At 39.0% G+C, this 22445-nt stretch overlaps 1 protein-coding gene across 4 annotated transcripts in view; it reads right to left on the bottom strand.

Annotated features, from left to right (window-relative positions):
* Positions 1–22445, bottom strand: part of DCC (DCC netrin 1 receptor) — a 1087181-nt gene that overhangs the window by 656913 nt on the left and 407823 nt on the right. The window lies entirely within an intron of this gene.

Genomic DNA, 22445 nt, shown 5'->3' on the forward strand with positions numbered 1-22445 from the left:
CTTACTCTGCCCAGGTGCCCCGTTCTCCACTCAACCCTATTTTGGGATAAAGATACGGACACATCCCAGTTGAGATTTATGTGAGACAGCAATTCACGAAGCTTAGGCTACCATATCAGATCTAGTTAGCTGCTGTTCATACTTCCATGACAGGGTCTGGTCAGAATTAATTTCTGAACAATTGGGCTTCCAGGAAATGAAGATTTAATTCATTCATTCAACCCGTTTGTATGAAGCATTCCATGTGCCATAATATTTTGGTTTAGTGTAGGCTGAGGTGTTCACAATTGGAACATGAGAACCTGTGATTCCAGTCCTTAACGATCCTTTTGTTTAGACAAAAATATAAGTGGCTATAATACAACATGGAGAAATCTGCAGTGGTGATTTAAACAATGCAGACAAAAAGCAAAGACTGGTGAGTCCTGCCTGACTGTAAGAACGAAGACTTCATGGTGGTAGTGCTCTTTGAAAAGAGCTTTGAGTAATAGAATTTTTTTTTTTTTCAGGGATACCAGAGTTTTCAGGCTGCTGAAATAATCTGCACAAGGCATAGGGTAATTCAATTATATATTATGTTTGAGGAAGATGAAGCAATACATGGTAGCCAGATTTTCCTAAAAAATAGCAGGAAAAAAAAGCAGACTCTTAAAAATATGAGCAGTTACAGCTGATCATAAAATTGAGAACCAAATTCAACGGTATAAAAACATTGACAAAACAAAACAAAAAAACTAGGGCCAAAAAAAAAAAGCCACTCCCCCCGCCCTCAAATTAGCACCCACATGGCAATATGAATTGTTAGAAAGACAATTTGTATAAGAAATCATGTCCATAAATGCCATCTAGGAGAATAAGTTATTATTTATTACCTTTGACAAGAAGGCTTAAACCAAATTTAAAAATAAACATAAATATATGTGTGTGCAAATGTGTGTGTGCGTACATGCATGCATGTGTGGAAAGACTTAAAAATTTAAGTTTTTTCAAATACTCTTCTCACTTCTGAAAATTTTCCTTAGAAAGTAACTTAAAATACAGGGGAAGTAAAAGCCCACACAAAATATTTACGGAGATTCTAATCAACAAATCATTTATAATTAATTTAGTGCAGTTCTATAAAGATGGGTACTAAAGGATGAGAGAAATGAAAAGGGCTAATTATAGATATCACAGCCATTAAAATCATGTTCACAAACAGTTTATGAGTATCTGTAAAATGTGGATGTTATCAATGCTGATAAGGAAGAAAAGGGGGACACACAAAAATTAATGTAGTGTAAAGGCAACCAATGTAAAAATAAGGAAATATTCATAGAAAATACATCAAGAGGCATATTAATACAAACAATTGATCGACTCTTATCAGGAATACTGGAGAATTTATACTATTATTCCTTTTTGCATTCTAATGTTACATACTAAGGACATTGCTTTTTTAATATAAAAAACCATCTTTTAAAAAAAGCAATGTCATCTTGGGCGCCTGAGTGGCTCAGTCTAGTTAAGTGCCTGCCTTCAGCTCAGGTCATACCTCAGGATCCTGGGATCAAGTCCCACGTCAGGCTCCCTGCTCGGTAGGGAGTCTGCTTCTCCCTCCTCCCCTCTCGCCCTCGTTCTCTCTCTCTTTCTCTCAAATAAATAAAGAAAATATATATTTTTAAAAATTAATATTATCTGAAGTGATAATTATAAAAAATACAGGATTTGGATCCAGGGAGATAAGAGTCCAATGTGAGATAACATCTAGACGTATTATTTCCAATTTTAGCTAATACTAGTGTAGCTAAACTAGAGAATTCAGGGGCTGGCAACCGGGATGGAGTGGGTGCTGGAGTCAGCGGTCCCCGAGTACTCCATACTACTGTGCGTGCTTGACCCCACACTGTGAGTTGTCCTGTGCCTTGTTGCATTCCCCATCTGCTGGGTGGGCATGGTGATGCACACGGGCGAGACTGAGCCAGAAAACACCGGAAAGGGCTCGGTTCGCCTGAAGGAAGCACGGCAGGGCTTCAAGAGAAGTTAGTTGAACATAGGTTACAAATAGGGAGCTGAGCTCACTATCCTGAGGAATTCTGGGATTTGGGGTTCAGTGCTACTTGGAAAGAGCTTCTTCGGGAGGCAGAGAATTGCTCTCTTGCTGGGAGTTCTCACTCTGGGCCTGGATGGCCTGTCGGAGCAGCCGGGGAAGGAAATGCTGTCACTGAGTGGAGAGCTGAGCTGTTGCGTCTCCTGCCTCTTTTCTCCAAGATCCTCTGGTTCAGGACGACGTTTTAGCCGAAGCTCACAAAAACTTAGCAATATTCTTTTTTCTTCCACAAGAACGACTACTTCGGAGACCTGTGGATGGCCGCTGCTTCTTCTCATTCCCTACTTCTCATTTCCCTTGCAGCCCTGTGACTGTGAACAGCCCTGTTACTCGTACTCCCTGGGTCTCCCTTTCCTCTTCTGTAAAGTGGGCCTAATAATAGTACCTGCCAAAGAGGCTTGTGCAAAGAGGATGTAAGTGAACATACATGAGGTTCTCAGGAAATACCTGGCACAACGCGAGTGCTTAACTCTTGGCCTCTATAGTACCACTAGTGTTACTATATTGTCCACTAATTGGTGGGTTTATCTTCTTTTTGCTATCAGCACTCTAACAAAGTGGTTCTTTCTTATAAATGTGTAGAAATAAATAATAAATAATAAATAAATAAATAAATAAATAAATAAATAAATAAATAAATAAATAAATACTGGTGGCCTTTGGATAGATCTCTCCATATAATTCTGAAGCTAAAAACGTCAAAAGCAAATCCAACTGAAGATGTCAACGTCTCTTCCAAGATATTTCCATTATGCACCTTCTTCTCCACTTGGAGCCGTAGCGTAACTATCTAATAATGAATCCTTATTATTTCTTTTGCTTTTCTGATGCTTAGTTTCTTGTTTTGTGCCTTAAGTACACGGATTAATTAGGCAGGGTAAAACATAATTATCTTATCTTCTAAGCATGAGCATTACCGTGTTGGTTAGTTTGGGTTGCCATAACAAAATACACAGACTAAGCGACTTAGAAATTTACGTTCTCACAGTTCTGGAGGCTTGAAAGTGTCAGGTCAAGTACCAGCTGATTGAGTGCCTAGTGAGAGCTCTCTTCCTGGCTTGCGGACTGCTGACTTTTCACTGTGTCTTCACATAGTGGAGAGAGACAGAGCTCTGGTGTCTCTTTCTGTTCCTCCAAGGGCACTAGCACACGTAGATTAGAGACTCGTCTTTATGACCTCATTTAACTATTATCCCCTTGTAGACTCTTTGTGCAAACACAGTCGCTTTGGTGTTTAGGGCTTCAGTATATGAATCTGGAGAAGGGGACACGATTCAGCCTACTGCGATTCAGCCTATCGCAATTACCTAATTTGCCCTCAGTGCTAGCCAAATGCTAACCAGTCCCAAGTTTCATTATAAGCCATTAGGCCTGTATTTAGTTTTACTTGGATGTCTCTCTCACCAAAGTCACTCATCTTCTTTGGCCCACAGCTGATACCCCTACGTGATGGCCCTAACTGAAACCATATTTTTTCTAGTTGCCTACTCTTGCAATGTCGAAGTCATCTTCATACCCTCTCCTTTATCGTCCATTTCCAGTGAGTCAACACATTTTATGGACCTCTCCTTTGAAGTAACTCTCAGCAATATCCCCCCATTTTTATTAACCCTGTCACCACCTGATTCCAGGGCCCTAATCACTTGATGGATTGCTGTAACAGCATCCCAACTCATCTTCTGCCTGTGCTCTCATCCCTCCAGGGAATCATGCACAATTTCTCTTTCTAATATAACCCCATTTTCATATTATTACTTGCTGAAAAGTCTGCATTCCCCACTGTCCATCATATTGAGTTAAAGCTTCCTTGGAATTCCATAAACCTTGAATTCTAATTTAGTTTATATTTCCAACTACTTTTCAACACAAATCTTCATTAACTGAAATTTGGGGGAATGGAGCAAATATTTAACCTACTATTATTTACTAATCTTTATTCTCTATCCTGACTTCTTGTATGCAGCGACTCCACAATAAGACTGCTTTTTTTTTTTCTCAATATCATTACTGTGAAAATCAAGTCTAATCCAGCAATATATGACTCAAGGATCAAGACAGCACACAAAGGACCCTAACGATCCCTCTCTGTTACATGGAAAATAAGGTGGCAGGGACCAGAGGTTCCCTTATCTCAGAGGGCAGGCTATACCCAAGCTACATGGTCTGTGGCTTCTTCCTCACAAAAGAGGAATTGGCAACTTCTGGTGGGTCCCAAGGTCTCCAGGAATGGGCTGCTAACATACCAGAACAATTCCATACACAAGTCCTACACCAATTCGGATTGGCTGACACCCAAGGGTTTTGTATGTCCCTTCACTGATACGGCTGCCCTCACGCTTGGCTCATGGGGTTAGGACAGGTGTGGCAGGAAGGATTCCTTCATGGAAATACAGACCCATGATGCCCTTGTTGTAGCACACTTCTAGGAGAATGAAGGAATAGAGAACATGTGCATTTTAGGGTTATCCAGAGAAACAGAACACACACACACACACACACACACACACACACACACACTCTATAGGGAATTGGCTCATGTAATCATGGAGGCTGAGAAGTACCAAGACCACAGCTGACAAACTGGGGACCCAGGGAAGCTGGTGTGGAGCTGCAATCCAAAAGCTGGAAGGCTCCAGAACCAAGAAGAGCAAATGTTTTAGTCTGAATCCAAAGACCAGAAAAGACCAGTGGTTCAGCTAAATCAGTCAAGCAGGCCAAGTTTTCTGAACTGTTTTTGTCCTGTTGAGATCTTTAATTTATTGAATGAGGACCACCCACATTAGGAGGGGAAATTTGTTTTATTCAGTGTACTGATTCAAATGTTAATCTCACCAAGAAACAGCCTCACAGATGCACCCAGAATAATGTTTGGTCATAGAGCTGGGCAGCCCATAGACCAGTTAAATTGATAGATAAAATTAAGGATCATGGGGATCCCTGGGTGACTCAGTGGTTTAACACCTGCCTTTGGCCCAGGGTGTGATCCTGCAGACCCGGGATCGAGTCCCACGTCGGGCTCCCTGCATGGGACCTGCTTCTCCCTCTGCCTGTGTCTCTGCCTCTCTCTGTGTGTCTCTCATGAATAAATTAAAAATCTTAAAAAAAAAAAAAAAATTAACCATCACATTGCCCCCTTTTTGTCCCTTTTATTGACTCCTATTAAAGTATATCCCTTAATCCATGCCATGTGATGCTGTGGTATCCATTCTGATCCCTAGTGCCTGACAGGTGGTGGCCCAGATGGGGCCTGTCATGCACAGAGGATGGCCATTATATACCATGCATTGCCCCTCTGCCCTGCTAACCACCATCCTTTTGCCCCTAATGTACCATACTATACTTAAGCTTCAACTGATGTTTTTGCAGCAATTGCTGACCTGACACTTTTTGAAATGTTTCAATAACTGCTGCATGATGTATGTCTTTAAAAAAAAAAAAAAAAAGTGTTACATCTTAAATATCAACAAACATCCTCATAGAATTAGTGAGATTTTTATCACCTACCCTGAATATTTAATTCCTATCATTGACTCAGTATGCATACTAAACCTTTCTTCTTGGTCTGCTATCAATCTTTTTGGCTCAAGGACTCCAATAAGATCTCCATGATGCCTCTTAGGTTTGGTAGATATTCAATAGCACCTGGAATTTGTGGTCACAGAAAACTACTGCTTTTATATGACAGATATTAGAAAAATCTTGTCTGAACATTATTAACGCTGTCTACTAGATATTCAACTTGTGAAGTTCGATTTTATCCATACCCCCAAAGTTGTCTCCTCAGCTTTAAAATACAAATGGTAGGTACAGTATTATTCCTTGCAGTTAAATGCAACTGTATAAATACTAATGATCATTCACCATTAGTAACTCATTAATTCACAGCACTACTTTTTTTTTTAATTACATAAAGGAGGTGCTTATAGGCACTAAGTGCTTTTTTTTTTTTAAGTCTTTGTCTCTCTACCAGTTTATAAAAGATTTGCAGATCGTACCCTCTAATTTATTGTCTCTCAATCATACCCTTTGTCCAGAGACCTGTTGTGTATTTCCCTGTGAGTGAACAGGTTCTTTTCTGATATATATTCATCAAGACCTGTCTAAACTAGGGGCACCTGGGTGGCTCAGTAAGCGTCTGCCTTCAGGGCCCAAGGTCCTCAGGTTGAGTCCCTCGCTGGGCTCCTTGCTCAATGAGGGAATCTGCTTCTCCTCTCCCTCTGCCCCTCCCCATGCTCATGTCGCTCTCTCTCTTTGTCTCTCTGTCTCTGTCTCTCTCAAACAAACAAACAAAAAAACTTTTCTAAACTACATGATTTTTGTTATTGAGGAAACAGTAAACATACCGACAACATCTACAGATGCTAGCAGATTCCTTCCAGGAGTGTGTGTTCTTATTCATGCGGCTTTAAATGTTCTTTAAAATTGAGCAATTGAGCGGGTTCAGAACATGCTATACCAAAATATGGCACCTTGGCATATTAAATACTTTAAGCTGAAGAAATCTGAGGAACCAGCAGAAGCAGGAAGATCACTCTTATCACTCCCCCTTTGCCCTTCCTCCCTGAAACAGGTCATAAAACTCCCGAATGAAAGGTACTTCCCTGTACTGGGAGAGAAGACCTTCTTATCACCAGAAATCTGTATAAACCTTGTTAAACTCACCCTTATCTTCTTAGCTCTTTCATCATTTACTACTCCCAGCACAAACACCTTTGTCTCATTAATTCTTCACAAATGTACTGTTTCTTTGTCTAAAGGTATAAAAGCTTCCTGTTCTGGTCATGTTGGGTCTTCATCCTCTTGCGAGGGCTCTCATGTACGTAAAGATTCAATAGAATTTGATTGCTTTTCTCCTGTAAATCTGTCCTGATTAATTTTCAGACCTAGTGAGGAACCCTAATAGGGTCTAGGAAAAAATGTTCCCTCCCCTCCACAAGCCAATCTCAGTTGAAGGGCGACAATAGCCAAGATTAGACACCAGTGCCTCGCTGCACCAGAAAACATGAGGGTTAAGAAGCAAGATTATCCCAGAATCATTACGTTTAATAGGGCAAGGTCTTTGGAGGTCATTAAGTTCAACCTCATCACAGAGAACCAAGGGAAGCTTACATTACTTTCCTTAAAACATACACATCTTAAGCTCAGGTATTGTCTGTTCTGGGATCTCCAAAGTTCTACATTTTTGTTCTCTACAAAAAAAAAAAAAAAAAAAAAAACAGTGGAGCAGCTCAGTGAAGACCAGCCATGCCATGTTATTTCGAGAGACTAGAGTTTCTGTTGGCTGCCTGCTGGTGATCACTGCTAACACCCACAGAATCCTGGCCTGTCTTTACCCAGAGGCTTAAGTTCCCGACCTGATACACTATCAAACTCTCAGCCCAAGAGTGTTCAGCAGTTGTTAAGATCTGTTGAATTTTAATGGAGTTTTGCCTTGGAGCACCAGAGCAGCAAGTAGGCAGTGCAAGACAGCTCAGACCTAGGCCGTGATTATCTGCATCCACTTTAATTAAATGGAAACTCTTAAGTGCTTTTTAAGCCTCTGAGGGTTTTTTTTTTTTTTTTTGGAAATGCATGTCCTTAGGCTTTGAAAATAAACATGATCTTGGGTTCTACTGGGGGGTTTGACCATCCAACTAAATCATTATTTTTTAAGATGAAAGAACTGCACTTGGATGATGCTTTCTTGCCACTTTCTCCCTTCTCTAGGATTTAAGACCTTAGGTGAGTACAATTTGTGAATTTCTGCCTTTCTGATATATTCCTTATCCTCTCCTTGAAGACAAATATTAATAAAATGATGCACTGGTTGTACTGGAGGTACCTGTCTTCCCTCTTGCCTGAAATAACAATTAACTTGTCAACCTCAATTTAGAGACATGTATGCGTGCACGTGTGTGCGTGTGTGTGTTTATTGCATACACACTGATCATGGGGAAAGAAAGATAATTTTCTAAGAAAAGGGATATCCTGTGAAAAAATTTTAGTGAAATACACATAAAATATGTAATAAAAATAATATCGGGAAAGGGTATTTGAGATGAGTTATAAACCCTCCATTTTGTAATCCTACATATTGAAAAGAAAAAAAAATGCTCTAAACTGAATTCAATCATTATCAATCTGTAAAATACTAAGTGATTTTCTCCAACTCAACAAGCCTTCTACTTGTGGTAATCAGATTATTTTTCTTCTCAAACGACTTTCCTAGATCTTCCCGGTGCTGAGTCCTAATCCAATTTACTAGTGGCAAATTCTTAAAAGTTGCTGTTTGAAAGAATCCCAGGTTTGCTTATTTCTCAAAATACAAAATACAAATTAAGATTTCAAGAAAGAATGTTCAGACAGAGTAATTTGGAATTTTGGTTGGCACTCAGTTTTTTTTTTTTTTTTCTTTCCTCAGATTCACCAAATGTCTTTTGTTGATAAGATAAAGATAATTGAAAGTGTGATTGATGTAAATTACATAAAAGAGCTGGAGCTAGGATTGGAGCAAAACCATGTTTTAAAAAGAAAATCTGTCTATTCAGATCTTAGATAAAAATAATGAAAAACCATAAAGAAACATGTTCTCTTATTGTAATTTACCATATTGATTATTTTTCTTTTATGTTTAATAAGAGTGTGATTGTGCTGGCAGTGCTAAAATTGTTTACTTTTCTAATATAAAAAAAAAGAGTTCCAATAGCTACACAATTTAATGTATGAAAATAAATTTATCTGCAACCTAAATGAAAACATTTGTTTTCCTCAGTGGTTTTAGTAAGTTATCAGCATCTCCCCAATATAAAGTGATTTCATTTTCCAACATTAATTTCTATAAGACAAGTTCTTTGTCCAATTTTATTCCTTTTAACCAAACCAATACTGTTAAACATGGACATTTTCTCTTAAATCACTTCACAATAGCTTTCTTTGAAATTAATTAGCTCATCCATGTGGTTAACTGAACATACAAATGGATATCACCAGCAACACCTGATCCAATATTCTATACAATCAAAAGTGATAAGAAAAAAGTTATTCTGTAAAATATACACATGTAGAAATAATCTTACGTCACATTATTTGTAAGTCATCATTTTTATTCAGAAAACCTATATAAAATTACAGATGTTGACACTCCCAATTTGCACATTCATCTGTATGATATATGAATCCTTTGTGGGAAGAGGGTCAACACTTTTTATGGTTGGTGCTGTTTTATAGGAACACACGCCTTTTATTTTTAATGAAGTCCACACTCTGAATTCTATGACTTCCCACATTTTTTACCTTATCAACTACTTATGTGTTGCCTTCTTTGTATGGACCACTTACTGCAGCTTGGGATTTGAATCCCCTGCTGTTTGGTCCCTACCGTCACTCTTCCACCTTGTGGTTCAGGTGCTGAATCAGCAGGCCTCTCAGGGCACCATCCGCCAGACTCCGCGCCCATTCACACAAGCAGCTTCCCATCTGCCAGCTGGTTTTGATCCCTTTTCTACTTTAGACCTTTTAATCTACATCCCACTCCCTCTGTTATTTCTCCTTTTGTCTTCAGATGTGAGTCTCCGGTGTACCTTTCACTAGCTCCTAGTGCCTGAAGAAAATTTTCGAAAATTGGTAATTTTTGGTGAACTAAATATATCTAATCTATTTCATTTTAATTTAAGTGAATATTCTTTTTTTTTTTTTTTAGAATATATTCCTTTTGCTTTTTTGGTTGTCAGAAAGCTTTTTTTTATTCATGAGAGACACAGAGAGAGAGGCAGAGACCCAGGCAGAGGGAGAAGCAGGCTCCATGCAGGGAGCCTGATGCGGGACTTGATCCCAGGACCCCAGGATCACGCCCTGGGCCAAAGGCAGGCACCAAACCGCTGAGCTACCCAGGGATCCTAGAAAGACTTTTTTTAAGGAAATAATGATAATAACATGGCAGCTCTGATTCATTTTGGGTAACTATATTTTAGGGTCTTTCCTTGACAAAATTTTTTTTAAATGGCATAATAAATCATAATCGTTTAAATCATTTAAATATCATTTAAATAATCATAATCATTTTTATTATCAATCATAATTGTTTTTTACTACAATGTCAAACCTTGAATGTTTCAAGAATTCCCTTAAACTTCTAGCTCTCATTTTTGGCAGCTCTTTCTGGATCCTGCTGTACCCGAACCAGTGGGATATGAGGTAATTGGTCAATAATGCCAACAAAAATACAATTATTGATCCACTAGAAATGAGGATTTCACAGGCATAAGCTTTTGTAGACACAAACCTAGAGTTGAAAGAAGCGGATATATTTTTACTCAAGACCATCATTCCAAACCTACAGCTTGAAGAAATACTCTCATTGGTTAGTGAGTCGACTGAGAAGCTCTAAACTGCCAGGGGTCCAGATCAGCTACAGAAACATTTAGAAAATCAAAGGAAACAAAGAATAGAGGAAACTTTCAATCAAAAGAGAGGCGAGGTAAGTAAAAACAACAGGGGCACATTTAAGTCCCCTTCATTTTCCCAGCTGAGTCATCTAAGAGCTTCCACAGGACAGGGAACGCAAGGCATCCACACAACAGAGCCACCTCTTTCCTGCCACCAGCAGATGGTAGTAGACACCCCCTCGGTGGTTCTACTTTGATTTATGGACGTGCGGATAGAGTTCTTCTTTGTCCCTTCCAAAATAAGCGACTTTCATCTATGCCTTTCTCTGACCATGCTGGTTTCATTTTTCCTTTTCAAAATAATAATATCAAGTATCGTTACTTTTAATAGGATATGAAATGATTTATGACATCATTTTCAATTTTGTATCTAATAACAATACATTCATGAAATTATTTTCTATGTTGCATGTCTTCATTCTTTACAAATGTCCTCGCTCAACCGAGGCTTCTGAAACATTGGGAGGGGGAGGTGCAAAAAAAACACCATGTCCTCTTAGTTGTGTCAGTCACTGTCTGACACAACTGTCTGAATTACAGACCGTCCACTAGAATGTTACCTGCGAAACTTAACGGTTTAGGTGAATGCCAAATGGCACCATCTGGCAAAAGCCCAACACGATAAGACAAAATAAACATCACACTAATATTCTGATTAAAAAATCCAGAATAAAACCTTTTAGATACAGCAATGCATTCCAGTGAATAGGGCCTAAAACCCAACCTCCCTCACGCGTGTGTTTCCACCAGTTCTCATTCAGGCATCTAAGCTTCCCAAATCCCATACCTAAGGGAAAGCTTGCTAGGGAATAACTGAAATGACAGCATCAGGACTGAAGTTTAAGTGTGGGTTTTAGCCACACAAAGCATTAGTGGTCATAGCAACAGCAGAGCCAAGGCCCCCGAGACATTTAACGTGGCATCAGTCAGAATTAGCACATGAAAGGGGATTGGGATTGTCCTGGACCAAACCACCAGTGAATGAAATATTTCCCATACATTCTCTGGGAAGACTGAGAAGGGAGGTGTGTAATTGGATATTCCTCACTCATAATAGGGAAACACAAAATCATGTTAAACTCCTAAATCTGCACCTACGTTAAAACAGCATTTTGCGAGGAGGATAAACACCTGTTTGCAGCAGAGTCGGTAAAAATATCAAGTGTTATAAGATTATTATGGATCTTGTAAAAACCAGTCCAGGGGCAAAAAAGAAGAATATGATGGAATTGATTTATGTCAGGCTGATATTTAATGAAAAGCCAGATCCTGAGGACAAAGTTGTAATAATGTTTCTCCTTCCTTGAAAGCCTCCAGCATCCTCTTTCTGTGACCTGTTACTAAACTAATAGCTACGCTTTGGATATCGCTGTCATTTTTTTTTAAAACAATCAAGTACATATGTTTGTATTTTTATATATGGCCTTCTCTTTGACAAAATGTGTAATATGAACGACTGTATTAATATCACAGCCAAGTCAGGTCACCCGTCTGAGAAATGGCTACATTTTGTATTTGGTCATCAACAACCCAGCCAGATATGCTGAGACATCTCACCATGCTATGGGGCAGGTGTCTCAGTGGACCAAGGGATGTGAAAGAAGTTTGTAATCTGAAAATAAAGGAGATTTGCCCAGAGTGAGCTCGAATGTAAACTAAGGACTTTGGGTGGTAATGGTGTCAATATAGACTATATACTACAAATGTTCCACCCTGAGGGAGGATACTGATGGTGGCCGGGGGGTGGCAGGAGTTGGGGAGGAGATTGGGGGTATATGGGAACTCTCTGCTCAACTGCACAGGAACTTTAAAACTGCTTTAAAAAAAAAAAAGTCTATTGGAAAAATAAAGGAGATTCAGAAATGAATTTTTCATTACTTCCTTCTAGGTCAAAGTCAATGTTGAAGAGTATGTTTCAAATATGCCTAAAACTGATTAATAATCTGCACCTTAGTGTCTTCGGTTTGTCTCTTCCAAATGTATCTAAATCATGCTGAAACTGGAACCATGGTTTGGTCCACTGATTTTAAGTGGACTTTCAATTAATTGTGTAGCCTACAAGCCCCCAGGGACTGCCTGTCTCTTGACATCACCTCAAGGTTATGTTGGGTCCTCAAGGTCCCATATTTCTGAGAATGCCAGATGACTTATATAATAACTAGGGTCTTACATAATAACTAGGGTCCCTTCTATTCCCAACCATACATTTCTGCTCTTCCTCATAGTAAACCAGATGGGACATAGAACATACTTGCAAGTGTGGTAGGCTTTACTGAAATTTGATTTCTTGGTAGAATCTAAATCCAGCTAGTAAAAAGGATTTTTAAATTGAATAATAGTCTTCCCATCTTAAAAATGTCCTTGGGAGAACCTTCTGTGGGAGAATATTCCCTGGCTGCTCAGCTCATGTATCCTTACTTCACCCCATCTCTCCAGTTCCTCCCTCTCCTCCCCACCTTCTCCATCATTCTCTTCTCTTCTCTTATTTTGAGCACAAAACATAAATTCCTATAATTTTCTTATCCAGAGAAATCTAACCTTGTTACAGCTAGGCTTCCTGCTGATATCTAAGCCCTGAGAATCACACCTTCCACAAATGCTTATTAAGATATTTTGACAAATAAAGTTTCCTTCCTAAGATAAATTTTGATGCCAGCTGTTAATACATCTTTTACTTTTACTTGGTTGTGTAAGTTGCATTTTTATTTGTTCTGAAACTACCTCATTTGAGTTAAACGAAATTCATAAAAGAAAGCAAGAGTTCACACATTGAGTACCTAAAATATGCCAGGCACTTGGCTAGACCTGTTCACTGATACTTCAATGTAAATCATGCCTATATTGTTATACTTATCTTAGAAATAAAAGAAGAACAGAGACTCAGAGAGGTTAAGTAATTTGTTTAAAGTTATACATTGGTTTAATAGCCAAGGCTAGATTTGAAAAACCCAAGCTGAGAAAATATAAAGTTTGTGCACTGCATCAATTGCCATAAGAAAGAAATATGGCAACTAATTAAAAAGAAAATACTTCAAAAATTTTAGGCGTAAGCTAAAGAACTTATAGCTATGTGACATTGGTGGAAATAACCAAACTTCTCTGATTCTCATCTCTCTGTCAGTCTCTTATCCTTCTGATCCATCCAGCTGAGTTGTAAGGATTAGATGAGATAATTTATACAAAAGTTTTTTTTTTAATTTTTTAAAAAGATTTTATTTATTTATTCATGAGAGACACAGAGAGAGAGGCAGAGACACAGGCAGAGGGAGAAGCAGGCTCCATGCAGGGAGCCTGACGAGGGGCTCGATCCCGAGGCTCCAGGATCATGGCCTGGGCCGAAGGCAGGCTCTAAAACCACTGAGCCACCCAGGGATCCCCTGTACAAAAGTATTTTAAATACTTTTAAATACTTAATGAGAGAGGTTCATTCAATGAAGAACACAGAAATGGTCATGGATGGCCTGGGTTAAAGTCATGGCCCATCTATCACTTATAAATGGTATGACCCTGGTCAACTTACACACCTCTCTAAACCTCAGTTTCTTCACATGAAACAAATAATAAGTACTAATTTCCAAAGTGATACGCACTAAAAGAGATAAAGAATACAGAGAATTTAATGTGCTCTGGTGGGGTGTGAGTAATGCACGGTAGGATGTGAACAAAGGTAGTGATTGATATTATTAAATTGTTGCATTTTAGAAGGGTTGGAGGTGACAGCAGCTCACCTCCCCTCTGTGCCTACATGCTATAGTCTCAGATATGAATTATGCCACTCGGGATCGTAAAATACGGTAGTGCTTTCTTCACCAGGGTCCTTCAAAATCAGAAATGAAAACACCAAAAAGGAATGGCTGAGTTAGTGGAGAGCTCAAAAGCTGTGCTAATTCCCATCCTAAGCTCAAATCTTGAAATGCTCTCCTTTTCCATCCCCTCCTGTCCCCTCCCTCCACTCAGAGAAAACTTAGTTTAGAAAATGAATTTTGGATACTCAAGTCATTTCTGTGGAGGTTTATAGACTTGTTCTATAAACCCCAGGTACTGGCAAAATGGAGAGTAGGAGGCATCTGCATGTTCTTTTGTTGTCTCCTATAGCTTAATCTCTTCTATAATGTGGGAAGATAAGCAGGTGTTATCCCTACTTCCATTAGTTTTAAAATATATCCTACTATAAATGATTTCAGTGTTATATTCATGGTTTCCATAAAGGTTTAGGGCCTATCTCCCAAAATGTGCTGCTTTGTAGATTTGACTCCTGATCCCTCGGTCTGTCCAGAGACAATTGCTGTGGTTTCCCATCTGTACTTCTTGGAGAACCATGATGATCTTCCAGAGAAACATTATAATAGCACTTACCAACCTTGAACTTGGCAACACTCAAGGTATTCTCCTAATCAATGATCTAAGACCTTAAATTTGTTTTATAAAAAATAAAGAAAGAAAAATTAAATCAGTTATAGAAATGCAGAATAAATGTAAATAAACATATGCGCCTTTACTGATTTCTCCAATGCTTAAAAAACAGAACAGAGATATTAATACATAGTATAAAGCTCTGAAACTGTGTGAAAGATATTTACTTTGTAAACAGAGAATAATTTAGGAGAATGCATGTATTATGGTGTTTGGGAAAGATGTCAGTTCTGAATGAACTAACTCTCTGAGAAACAAACCCAGCACTTCCGTTAGGTTCATTGGCTCATCGAGGTCTTGTGTTTATCTTCATCGCCTAGAGTAACCAAAAAGGACTATTTCTTCCCATGTTTCTAAGAAAAGCTGCTGATTTAAGTGGAATAGAAGGTGTTGGCCCTAGATTACACTCTGATTATGACTCTACCATCTTGAGAAACAAAATTTTCTATCCTTGAGCTATTAGGGGATTATCTGAGTTTGTGGAGGTAAAGAAAACTATTAGCGCTATTTTAATTTTAATTTTATAGGTGACTGCTTAGAAATTGGCCTCATATATATCTCTTGCCAACTGAGTGCATTAATATATATAAATATAAATAGGCCTGTCCTATTCATTCATACATTGATTTAGTGCACAGGCACTGAATGCCAATAACATGTTAAATAGGAACAGTGAGATGGGGAGATAGATCTAGGTCTCTGAACTCAAATAGGATAGATGGAAATTTAAAAATAATAATCAGTGTTAGGGTTATGGTGACATATGAGGGAAGTGATACAGGTGCATATTTGTATGTATGTATCAGGGCTTAACAACAACACGCCCTGCCCAGCCCTGGGCACAGCTGTGGTTACTCGTATGTGAGTAGCCTCTACCCCTTATATGGGGATCCAGGTGCCTTGCTTGTGCAGCGGGGAGTCCCAGGACCTGCCTGGGCCGCCCATTCACCTCTGGTTGCCCTTGACTACAGTCAGCTGTGGCTGCTGCTGCTGCTCACATTTTATCCAAGATCTACTGAATTTTCAACTCTACTTCACCTCCAGGCTGAAGTACAGAGACATCAGCATTTTCCTCTGAATTAAGGGACTTAAGCTTTTCTCTTAGGGTCACACTTAGCTGGGGATGGTCTCCCAGCAGATGTCTCAGCTTCCTGAATTCTGTAGGAGTTCCTTCTGGTCATGTGCCTAGTCTTAGAATTATTTGGGTGTTTGTTTGTTTGTTTCGTGATCTCTGGATAGTTGGATCAGTATGGGTTCAAGTTCAAGGAGCCCTTACATTCCTCTCAGCAATGAAGCTCCTCCATTCACCCATACACCATCCCTCTTCCAAAGGGATCCTTGCCCAGGAAAGCAGAATGTGCAGACATGTTTGAAAATAAGAAGAGTCACTTAAGACCACAGCTCAGCCCATGCCAACCTAGGACTTTGGCCACTCCATCCACTGTATACACTTAAGTAGTTCCGCCGTGCATGATGAATACACCACATAGCTCTTCATTATCCTACACACTCCTTAAATTCCAGGTTCTTTGGTTAAACAGACTTGGGTTCAAATTCCATCTCCCTCACGCATCCTGTGTGGCTAGGACTACATTAATTACTTCCCAGTGTCATAGTCTTCATCTATAAAAATGAACACAGGGATCCCTGGGTGGCGCAGCGGTTTAGCGCCTGCCTTTGGCCCAGGGCGCGATCCTGGAGACCTGGGATTGAATCCTACGTCGGGCTCCTGGTGCATGGAGCCTGCTTCTCCCTCTGCCTGTGTCTCTGCCTCTCTCTCTCACTGTGTGCCTATCATAAATAAATAAAAAAAATAAATAAATAAAAATAAAAATGAGCACAAAAGTACCTATTACATTGGGTTGTTTTGAGGTTTAAGTAAAATATTGACATTTACTTAGTTAGTTGTAGGTCATTACTTACTTTTTTATAAACTCCCACTGAGTATGTGAGTTGAATAAGTAAACTGTGTCTCTAAGGCGAATTACACACATGCACACACACACACAGCACACTGTTGTTTGTTTGTTTGTTTGAATGGAGCTTTGCATGCTAAGATCTTACTTCTTCTACCTCGATATTTAAATTCCCATATATACCCTAATCTTGATTCCAGAATCCCCTTCCTCAAGGTGGTTTGTTATTCTGGCAAAAATGATTTTAAATAGTCGATACTAACCAGTAAAGGATTAGAGATAACTTTCCCCAAGCTACTGCCTCATCTGTACGGCTGTGGGGGTAGGGGGGTGGGGGGGGGATCTTTCTAATTTGACTATTTTGAAGCAAATGATTCAGAAGCAATTTGACACAGGTATAATTTTCCCTCAGTAGCTCACTGCCACGCTATAGTACTATTTGCCAACTGTCAGCACAGTTAACGCGGTGTTACTGCTCAGGGGGATGTTGATACAAAAAGAAAAGGGAATGGTTTAAAAGAAGGAGGAGGCAAGAGGAATGGGAAGAAGAAGGGAATAGAACATTAAAAAGCAAATAAACTTGGACCAAAAAACCCTAGGTGATTCGGAGATGTAGCCAGTGTAATTTTTCTATGTCTGTAGGGTCTATGTTTTTTATACCAACAAGCAAACTGAGGGGAGAAAAATAAAGTATTTTGCATGCATCTTCATATTCTCAACAACAGAGCTACATTGGCTATAAATTCAGGGTGATTTGGCTCCCGGCTTGAACGCTAAGTACAGTATTACATAATTTTCCAAAGTAGATTCCACAGAAGGCCACTGTCTTGTAAGATGTTAATAGATATTCCAAAAAAAGAAGGGTTCCTAGGTTCCACATTTGGAAATTGTGGCTTATAACTTTCCCGCTGTAAGATTCACAATGCACATTTTTATATTCAAAACTTGGAGAAGTCTCTGGATGGATGAAAAGACAGATAGACTCTATTGTTTAACCTTGACCAGAGAAATCTGTTTTGGAAGACGTTTACATCTTGTAAAATAGTTACTCCTCTGTAACAAAGTTCCTTGCCTATGAAATAGGATAAAGTAACATCTACTCTATATTGTTAATGGGAAAATTGATTGAATTAATCTATGGAAAGTACTTAGCACAGTGGCTGGCACGCAGGGAGTCCTCCACAGGTGTTAGCTGTTATTGCTGTGGTTATGGTTGTCATTAAAGGACACTGACTCCTTGAGGAAGCTGGTAGGAGAACTAATATTAGATGCGGTGATTTGTAAAACTGGTCACATTACCCTTCTCCCATCAAATAGAGTTTATTCCTTTACTTCTGGAATCTCAGCTCATTTCATGATGGGTTTTGACCAACCGGATGTGGCGAAAGTTGGACCGTGAGTTCCCACCTAGAGCACAAGGGACAACAAGACCTTGTACTTTTGAATGCTCAGCTCTTGGGACCCTGTGATCTCCATGGCTCCTTCATGTGACCAACCCACAGCTATCCTGCTCAAGGATAAGACCACCTGGAGAGAAGTCCCTATCTTTCCAGTCAAGGTCATCATAAACAAGCCACCCCCGCTAATATACCAACTGATCAGAAGTACATGAGTGACACCAGTCCAGCTGGCCCAGACCAGAAGAACCCCCCCACCCAGCTAATCGAATGAATCATGAATTAAATAAACAGTTGTTTTAAGCCACTGAGCTCTAGATGGTTGGCTACATAGCAAAAGCTATTTTGATACATTAAGGGGAAAAAAATCAAAAACATAAAAACACATACACAAACATTTTGGTGCTTTACTCTGCTTGCAGTCTCTCAAGAACAAAATGTACTTCTGAATATAATGTGATATGTTAATAAAATGTATGTTTTGCTATTTATGAGCAGTCACTCATCTGTAGAAGTGCGCAACATCTGTCCGCAATTGAAAATGCTATCACACAAACATTTTTTCGAACTTGCTTATATATGCATCTAATCATACCACCAACACATTTTTCAAATGAGAAGGACAGAAATTTCTATACTTAACACATTGTCATGTTCATATTCACCTATATACTTTAGAACAATACCTTGAGTCAAGGAATTAAAGATACGGCGCAAAGATAAGACACTGCTAATACATTCCTGGGAATGTCTTCTTGTAGAGCATTTCCTAATGTTTCTCATTAAAAAAAAAAAAAAAAAAAAAAAAGAATACTATGTTTTACCCCATCATTTTCCTTAAAGACTTGCAAAAAGTCAAAATATTGGAATACATTTTTTGTTTCATGACTCATTTAAAACATCACATGCCATATTGCATTTAATTCTGCAGGCATTTGGATCATGGTATTAGCTAGGGAACACTTAGACTTTCATAACAAATTTTGCTGAAGGTACATATTGAGGAAGACCCATGGATGCCTTTTCTCATCAGGAACTCGGCAACACTAATTTTATTAATTCATTGAACACTACAGGAAAATGAATAGTATTAGCATATATTATAATAATAGTATAATCCAGGAATATTTTTAAAGCAATTCAACAAATGTTCATTAGCATTTACTATGTCTCAAAACTTCGATAGCCATTAATGATTCCAAATAAAGAACACTACCCCTGCCCGCAAGGAGCTCCCAGTCAAGTGGAAAAAGAAAATTATTTATCCGAGGAACAATCCGAATTGAAAATTTCCACACTTTACAACAAGTCCAACCTTGTAATTAGCCATGCTAGCCATTGACTCTATAATTGATTTGATTATAATAATAGGCACTATTTACCATATCACGTTATTAACAGAGATAAAACAAAGTACCAAGAATTAAGCTGTATCAATAATTTCGAGATTTTTTTTCTATCCACTGTTTAGAAATGAATATGATGCTATGATTCTTGTAATAGCCATGCTCACACCTGGGCATTTAAAAGTTTCTCAATTTTTGACCTGTGGATACCAGTTGGTTTCCATAGGAGTATTTTGAAAGTGGAATTAACTTTAGGTTTGTGGATAAAATTGCTGAAACCACTAGATTAGAACCTACTATGGTCATAAATAAGCACGTGCTTTGACATGAGACTGACTTGGGCTCAAATTCTGATTTTTCCCAATTTACTACAAAGATCATAGGAAGAATGAAAATGTGTGCTTTGCTGAATATTTACAAATTAATGAAAGTACCAAGTGGCCATGGAGTAGGTAGCTGGCTTCTAATTTCAAGAGCTTTAGAAATATGTATGTATTGGGGCACCTGTCTGGCTCAGTCAGTAGAGCATGCAACTCTTGATCTTGGGATTGTAAATTCAAGCCCCACGTTGGGTGGAGAGATTACTTAAAAATAAAATATTTAAAAAAATAAAGAAATATGTATGCATTTAGCTTCACCACATGAAAACATTTTATGTGAATTTGTAATAACAATTCCTATTTTATTTTAAACATCTTTTAAAAAGGAAAAAAAAAAAAAGAAAACTTTGTATCAGTGGTCTTCGACTTTAAAGATTTGTTCATTTATTTTGATAGGAGGCAGAGGGGAAGAGGAAGAGAGAAAATCTCCAGCCAACTCCCTACTAAGACTCCCTGCTACGTGGGGAACCCAGTGTGGTGCTTGACCTCCCAACCTTGGCCTCACAAATCAGGAGCTGAGCCAAAATGAAGCATCGGATGCTTAACCACCTGAGCCACCCAAGCACCTCAACGTCTTTGACTTTAAATATGGTCTTTCCTCCTCACTTCCTTCTCTTTTCCTTCATCTCTTCCCCTTCCTTACTCAACTCCTTCATTTCTTCCCCCATTACAAAAAAAGCCCAAGGACATACATCCATATGAATCTTTGACCAAGTAGAACAGCTTCCTCCCAATTCAGAAGGAATTTGGAGTTTCTGCAAAGGACAGAACCTTCACTGTACTTAGAAAGTTTCTCTGAACCAGCCTTGTCTGCAACTTCTTCTGCCAGAATAAAGACGTTTGCCAAGTCTTTGCCATAGCCTGATACTAAGTCACTTAAAAAAAAAAAAAAAAAAAAGGAAAGATAGAAACCCACAAAACCCCCCAAAAATGTATTTCCCTATAACTCAGAGTCAAATAGGACATTTACAGAATTTCAGTAAAGTCCTGTGTTTGGAGGGGTTGGGCATGAGGACTCTGGTCAAGTGACTGCTTACCAATTGCCTGGAGGTAAAGTGTGTGTCAAGAACATCTTTTGGAAGACTACATAGCCTTTTACAGAAAATACAATAAAATGCACTCAACATTATAACGGATACAACTTAATTTTTGGAGGGATTCGGAAAGAATTATAGGATCTCGTCGGGCCCCAAGTCACATTATTAACATTAATCTTTATCATACATGCCTCAGGATACTGAGACTAAAAGTAGGCTGCCCTGTGAGAAGTAATAGCAGTTTTATGTACTTTGATTTCCTTTGTGTTATAAAAGTAAATGCAGGGTGAAAATAAATGATTTTGGTTCTGGATAAACATATGCTTATAGTACTCAAAGAGTTTAAATAGATGTTAAATGCACTTTCTAGAGCAGTTCCTTCCAAAGGAACAAGTGGGGATGCCCAACTCATTCAAAATGACAGCCTATATAAATGCAATTTCCTGCATGATTTTCATTCTGCACTTAAATGTAAAAAGAGTTTAAAGCCATACTTATTCCCCGAAAGGATCTGTAGTGTAGGTCTGTTTTTCATCATGACGTGCAACATATTTTTAGAAACATGTGCACACTGGGAATCAGTATGGTCTCTTGTTTTCAGCTTCCCTGAATCTCACAGGGCACCATCTGTCCAAAGACATTTAAGCCTTTCACCAGTGTTATGAGATATAATAAAATAGTGATGATTTACCTTCCTGGGCAAATCTGTCACCTAATTCTTCCAGGTAGAGTGTCAGGTTTTAAAATTAAAATGTTTACGGGAGGCGTATAATGGGGAATAAATTCCCCTAAACTGTTCTGAAATTCCCTTCTCTCTTAACAGCGTATTGGAGGTAAAATCAAAACTTTGCAGATGTCTCTCTTGTAAGTAACTTAGAAGGGAGCAAGGGAGGAGCAAATAGAGCCACGGAGAAGAGAGCTAGTGGTCCTAGGTCGAGGAAGTCACCTTCATGAGAGCCCAGCAAGCCAGGAAGCTGCAGCAGGGAATACACGTGGAGGGAGGCCAAATGTCCAGCGTCCTGTGTATTTGGGATTGAGTGAAAGTGCATGGGGAAAACGAGGGCCAGGGAGTAGTTCCAGAAGTAGGAGCAAAGCAGAGGGCTTAAGAATAGAGGTAGGACACCAGAGTGTCCAGCCCCAGAAGCTATCTTGGAGAAGGGCTGATATGAGAAGGCTGATAGGATATAGGAAAACAAGAAAGGCGGAACAAGATATAAAAACACAAATATCCTCTCCTGACTTCTCTCTCTCTCTTTTTTTTAAGATTTTATTTATTTATTTGAGCAGAGGGAGAGGGAAAAGCCAACTCTCCACTGACAGGGGAGCCCAATCCCAGATCCCAGGGATCCTGACCTGAGCCAAAGGCAAACCCTTAACTGACTGGGCCTCCTGGGCGCCCCTCCTCTCCTGACTTCTAAATCCCATAAGCACCTCTCTCAGTCAT

The sequence above is a fragment of the Canis lupus genome, chromosome 1 (genome assembly GCF_011100685.1).
Source record: "Canis lupus familiaris isolate Mischka breed German Shepherd chromosome 1, alternate assembly UU_Cfam_GSD_1.0, whole genome shotgun sequence".
Classification (NCBI taxonomy): Eukaryota; Metazoa; Chordata; class Mammalia; order Carnivora; family Canidae; genus Canis; species Canis lupus.